We start from the raw sequence: 6,678 nt of genomic DNA, 5'->3' as shown, positions 1-6,678 counted from the left end.
TCCATTGACAGCTGGATCTCACTACTATATTTTGTAAAGAGTGCTCTTTGCAAAATTATTAGTTTTAATTAACAATGGATTCGTCTCAATGTAGTGCGATGATCTGGTCAAATGACGAGGTAATTTTTTTCTTCCGTATTTCTCCTGGCAATACGTAGAAGTCGTTCAGCATTTTGTCTTCTGAGGGTAGCTTGTTGGCGGAATTTAATTAATTGTATGAGGTTGATGAGCAGCAAAATTAAATCCATGTCGTTCATTGTTGTTGTCGTCATAGTAGTAACTGTTCTTCTTCTTTATTAAATTGGCAGTTAGCAACCAACCAACTCAAACCACATTGTTTAGTTTTAAAAATAATGACGTCCGGCCCGGAGTGTAATGCGAACACAACCGTTCCGTTCCTGCAGTGCAAAAGCGCCAAAATACCAGAGTAAACATTCACATGAAATATGATTTTATTGGTTATTAAGAGTAGTATAAACATGTTTTAGCATCTAATGTTCAACAGAATGTAAATATAAACAGATAAGTTATGTTTAATTTGCCTTTTATGTTGGTTTCTTTCTGGGGATGCACCGATGTGAAAATCTGGGCCGATATCAATATCCGACTATAATCCTGCTGTCTGGGCCAATAATCAATATTTACTGATATATGAATTCTCTAATGTTTTCACACCTTTGGAAAGAAACAAATGGCAACAAGATGGAAACAATTCCCATTAGCTTGGATAACCAAAATTAATTGGTTAATTTCACCCTGGTTTAATTTACTGCAGCGATTCTGACCAATATCGGCTGATACCGATGTTACTGCCGATATATCGTGTATCATTATTTTTCCACTTTGAGTCAAATTTATTTGTACAGAACATTTCAGAAACACAGCAGTTCAAATAAAACAACTAAATGAAAAGTTTTAATTCAGATTAAATCATAGATGATCCTGTTAATCTAAAGCAGCTTTAAACCAACAAGTTTCAGTCAAAGTTCAGGTTTCTGGACGACTGAGGTTCAGAGAAGCTGAATGGGTGATTCTCCATGTCTGGGTCCGGCTCTGATGCAGAGCCGGACCCAGACATGGTTCCAGATCCAGAACCGGAACCAGAGCACAGCAAAGCTATGCTAACCTAAATTAGCTTCTCAATGCTAAACATGTAGCAGCTAACGCTAATGTTAGCATCCACATTTCTAAATGAAGAAACTCTGGAAACGTTTTTGCTCCAACCTGATGAAGATCAGGCTGCTGGGCTCATGTGTCAATTTATCCAGTTATTCAGGTTTTAAACTGAAAATGTTTCTTGTTTTGTGGCTTCTGGTCAAACCACTGATGTTAAAATGTATTTAGTGTTTGAACTATGAAGGCAGCAGCTCAGAGTTTCTAGAGGAATCTGAGATGCTAACATCTGTAGCGCTGATCTGGACCTGTGAAGGTCGGATGACAAAGTTGCTGCTTGTTGTAAATAATAATGAATTAATAAAAACATTATTACTGTTAATATTATGACCTGAGCAGGAAGGCTGACAGGTTTCCTCTAAACAACCAGATCTGCAGTTTAAACCTTAAAGAACAGTTCAGTTCAAACTGATTCACATTTTGAACTGAAAGGTTGAATGTGAATCCTGTCGCAAGTAGCTGATCATAAATCAATGATCAATTCGTATGTAAACCAAACAGCTGAGCCGCTTTCCGCCTGCTTTCTCTGCAGGAGGCCCTCTGTGCCATCACCCTAATCTTCATCTCCCTCCAGAGTCTTCATCACATTCATGCCATCATTCCCAGCCATTGTGGGGTATGAATACTTTTGAACCCTAAATGAACGTTTGCAGCTCAGAGTTTCGGTTTAAACCACAGCAGAGGAAACTTTCCTCTCCGTCCTTCATCAGGAAACCGTTTCGTTTCTCACATCTTCCGTTTGTTTGGTCTGGTGCCGGTTCTGATGCTGGTTCTGATGCCGGTTCCGATACTGGTTCTGGTGCCGGTTCTGTGTGTTAATGATCCCTGACAGCCCTGGGCTGCAGGAGGCCCGGCGTCTCCTCCGTTCCTCCTGCAGTCGATCAGCTGACGCTCCGCAGCACGAAGCAACAAACGCAGCAACAACTGAAAACAGCAAAGTGGGGCAACGAGGAGAAACTCACCTCCTGCTGCCGCCGTGCCTCCTGCAGCTCCTCCTCTGCTCCTCCTGCAGCTCCTCCTCTGCTCCTCCGGGCTTCAGCAGGTGTTCTCCTCTCTGACCGGACCGGCAGGAGGAGGAAGATGAAGATCAGACTCTGTAGCTGTTGCTCCCATCTACGGATCCACTAGAACTTCTGCTCATGTTTTCCTGCTGAGGAGCAGCAGGAGGAAGTTTTCCTCAGATCGGACTTTCCCACACCTCCTTCCTTCCTCCCTCCTCTTCCTCTCAGTCTATCGCCGTCCCAGAGTTCAGCGGTGCAGCCGCCGCTGCTCAGGCCATCTGTTGCAACACGTCTGCACGCCTGCCCCTCCAGCCTCACTGCTCCTCCTCCTCCTCAGGAGGAAGGAGGGACTTTGCTCTGCCTGTGAGCCAATGAGGAGGTGCAGACTCCTCTCTCTCCCTGGCTGGAGGGGCGACCCGAAAACGGGACAAAACCAGACAAATCCTGGGGGGAGGACATGCAGACGGTTTGAAACTGTCAGAGCAGCAAAACGGAAACAGATCAATAAAATAAAGTCTGCAGCAAATCCAAAAACCAGGCCTGATTGGCTGCTGCAGGTCATGTGACACAAGTCAAGTTTTTCCCTTGAAGTGGAAAGATTTCTCTGGGTCAGTCTCAGTAAGAGCTCCAGACTGATGGCGGGTTTGCTGCCTCCAGATGAATCTCTGGTCCAGACTGAAAAGAGCAGCTGGATGTTTTCCATCCTGGGCTTCAGAGCAGAGACGCATCTAGAAGCTCTGGATCTGGACCTTCAGTCTGAACTTCTGATCAGCCAACCGGATCCAGACGTTGCTGAACCTAAAGAACACGCATCAGAACTTATTTCTTCCCACAAATATTTAAAAACTGTAATAAATAAATAAATAAATAAATAAAAGCACGCAGCCATAAATTTCCCAGTTTGGGTTTTCAGAAAGTCGGGACCAGCCAGAGCTTCACCTGAGAACAATCTGCCCTTCATTTGGCTCCAAGATAAATACAAGTATGTAGTTTATTATTCTAGAGCAAACATTCAGGTTGGAAGACATTGACATCAGTTTGGTATCGACGGACATAAAATCGCTAACGCTCTCGTTAGACGTGACCTGTTCTGTCCTCATTACTGATTTATTCGCTGAAACCCTTTCAGTCCTGGAGTGAAATAACTCAGAGAAGCTGAAAGAGGGAAATTCATCCTCCTGACTTTGACTAGACGCCTGAATGTTGTGAGGTTGGAAAACCGATGAAACGTTTTTCCTTCCTGGCAGCTGGGAGGCGCTAACGTTAGCTTACCTCCCGTTAGTTATTATAAGAGCCACCATCTAACTTCTGAGTATTTTGTTTCCATCAGTGGAAATGATTTTACTGAAATGATTACAAGTACATTCAGTATTTTTCTGCTCTGAAATTTAAGTAATTATTCCCTAAAAAGCTGCTAAAACCTGCTTTTGTTCCATCGACATCTAAAGACATTATTTTCTGGTATCTATAATAATTTGTTGCCGAGTCTGGTTGGACTCTGTCGCTCTGCAGATTTTTTACACTTCAGTTCTTTTCATTCAACATTTTTAAAGAGTGACTAAACCAAAGTTAACTGTTTTATTGCAGATCATTTAAATTGTTCTGTTAGTGTTCTGTCTTTGTGTTTGCATAGAAATCAAGACATTTTCATATAATTTGCATAATTCAGCAGTTTTTGGCCTGAAAGTGTCTCAGTGCTGCCCTCTTCAGGCTGAACAGTGGCTACTGCAGGTGGATGGTTCTGTTGGTCCTATTGGACCTGCTGGTTCCATTGGTTCTGTGGGACCTGTTGGTTCTGGTGGACCTGCTGGTTCCATTGGTTCTGTTGGACCTGGTGGTTCTGGTGGACCGGTCTGATTCTGGTGGACCGGTTCGGTTCTGTTGGACCTGGTGGTTCTGGTGGACCGATCTGGTTCTGGTGGACCGGTTTGGTTCTGTTGGACCGGTCTGGTTCTGGTGGACCGGTCTGGTTCTGGTGGACCGGTTCGGTTCTGTTGGACCTGGTGGTTCTGTTGGACCTGGTGGTTCTGTTGGACCGGTTCGGTCCTGGTGGACCGGTTCGGTTCTGGTGGACCGGTTCGGTTCTGTTGGACCTGGTGGTTCTGTTGGACCTGGTGGTTCTGTTGGACCGGTTCGGTCCTGGTGGACCGGTTCGGTTCTGGTGGACCGGTTCGGTTCTGTTGGACCTGGTGGTTCTGTTGGACCTGGTGGTTCTGTTGGACCGGTTCGGTCCTGGTGGACCGGTTCGGTTCTGTTGGACCTGGTGGTTCTGTTGGACCTGGTGGTTCTGGTGGACCGGTTCGGTCCTTGGACTCCACTGTAGAATCTCTGATGAAACTCAACTTGTCGGTTCGTTTATTTTCTCGTCATTTGCTGATATTTGACTTTGATTTCAGCTGAAAGGGTTAAACTGTAAAACCTGAAAAATGTCCTCGGCAGATAAAGTCTGCATGTTTAATCCTCACGTTGTTGGTTTAAAACATTTCATGAGAACTAATTTCACTTCATTTTAAGGAAACGTCGTGATGTAGATTTTGAAAGCAGAAGCTGACGGGACGTAGATGCTGAACAGACAGACGGTGATTCATCCCTTCGCATCAGCAGCAGGAACATGAAGCACACAGGAACTGACACGCTGCAGCGTTCAGCTCCTGGTGGCTCATGGGTATTCATGCAGCCAGAGCTGAACAGCAGGTCTGCTTGTGGCCTTCCCTGCTGAAGCACCAGACAAGTTCAGCAGTGAATCTGAATCGATTTCATTAAATTAGGCTGTAAATGTGTGTAAATGCCACGGCTCAGGGGTCAACAGGTGAAAACTGCTGCAGCTGCAGATTTAGAACCAGCAGACAGCAGAGCGGGAAGCAAAATCTGAAAACTAAATTAATATTTCAGAAACAAAAACACCAAGAATAAACTTTGGCCTTTTGCTTGGATTGACACGAGTTTCTGTGCAGAACCCAGAGCTTCACGTGAGCCTGGCTGTTTCCTGCCTGCTCAGGTTTTATGACTCATCTAATCTTCATGTGATTATGGAGGTTAAAGGGGCATTATGAAGATTTACGTCTGAATAATGTGCTGCAGTGTTGGGTGACTGAGAACCGAAACAATGAGGCTCACAGTGAGGAGGGATGTTGACCGGAGCCTGTTCAGCAGAACTCTGGCTGGGATGGAGGTCCGATTCGCTCCAGGTTTGGTTCTGGTCCCATTTAAGTCAATCAGACCCAGGAAGCAACAGTTAGGCATGTGAAACTTTGAGCTTGTTCACAGAAATACAAACAAAACAAACGTTGGAAATATTTGTTGTCACATGGAACTTCGACCAATCAGTGAAGGTTTCCCTGAGTGACCAATGAGCCGACAGCCACGTTCAGCATGGAGAACATCTCCTTAGATGCGAGACCCCCAGACACCTCACACAGAGAAACGCCATCGAATGGAAACCCGGTGGTTCCAGGATGAACTCGCCCAGTGAGTCGTCTCCACTAACAGTTTTATATTGTCTTGCGTTTTGTATTTTTGCTAAGTTGAGGATTTTAACTCCACAGCTGCAAACTTCAGTCAATTCCAGGAAAATCTTGTGGCTTCATTGTCGATGGCTCGTCTGTCACAGACTGCTTTGGAAATGATTCCCTCCGATTCCTCAGCCAATCAAATTTCCTGGAGACAAGCAGTCTGCGAGCGACTCACAACAAGATGGCGTCCGATGTGTCGGGTTGGAGGTGTTCTGCCTGAGCGTCGAGCTCCTTAGAGAAGGTTCTGCTTCTCCCCGTCTGATGAGGCGGGTCCAGGAAAAGGAGGAGCGTTTCCTCCGGGTCGGACAGAACAGCCTACCTGCCTTCAGCTCCGTCAGGGATCTGGTGTTTGTTCCTGAAGGACGTCAGGATGGAGATCCTGCTGTGGTGTGAGGACAGAGCAGAGCGACAGTAAAGCTCTGGATCCGTCTACGTTCTGACCCAAAGCCTGGGGGCTGAGCAGTTCTGGTAGGAGGAACTGCATCATGGAAACGAGTCGCCATTCAGGGGGATCCAGAACCATCCCTGCAGGAGCTGAAGCCATTTTCCATCAACATGGCTTCAGCCGGTTCTGGCCCGGTCCGACCGGGTCAGATTCATCTCCAGCAGCATGAGCTGAGCGGCTCTGGGGTGACCGGCGCCGGCCGGGCCGCGTACTGCTGGTCATGTGGTTTACATTGTTTGGCTGCATTAAACCCAAACGGTTTGAAACCATGAAACGTAGATCTATGGCTGGTAGTGGCTGTAAACGTCCTGGAACACAGTTCTTGAACCGGCCCACAGGGACAGAAACGCTCAACTGGAGCAGAACCGGCCCAGACGTTAACCGCCTGACTCTGTTTGGGAAGAGTGAAAAATCAGCACCTTAACGACGAGCCGGTCACGAGTTTCCAGTTTCCTCAAAGCCGTTTCACATGAGGCGAATCTTCAGAGGACCCGAGTCGTGTTGGGCTGGAATGTGGGCCGTTGAGCCAGCAGATAGCGATGCTTTT

The 6,678-nt window shown here is 46.3% G+C and overlaps 1 protein-coding gene across 3 annotated transcripts in view; it reads right to left on the bottom strand.

The window, feature by feature from the left end:
- The window catches only part of sulf2b (sulfatase 2b), a 52,428-nt gene extending 49,495 nt beyond the window's left edge, over positions 1-2,933 (bottom strand). For all 3 annotated transcript variants that reach the window (XM_016664155.1, XM_016664158.1, XM_016664159.1), the window contains exon 1: positions 2,136-2,933. The gene's annotated coding sequence lies outside the window, so the exon portion shown is untranslated. The remainder of the gene's footprint in view (positions 1-2,135) is intronic.
- Positions 2,934-6,678: the final 3,745 nt, after the last annotated feature.

Source organism: Poecilia formosa, unplaced genomic scaffold, assembly GCF_000485575.1.
Source record: "Poecilia formosa unplaced genomic scaffold, Poecilia_formosa-5.1.2 Scaffold471, whole genome shotgun sequence".
Taxonomy (NCBI): domain Eukaryota; kingdom Metazoa; phylum Chordata; class Actinopteri; order Cyprinodontiformes; family Poeciliidae; genus Poecilia; species Poecilia formosa.
The sequence above is the reverse complement of the archived record's forward strand: the minus strand, read 5'-3'. Positions and strand labels throughout refer to the sequence as shown.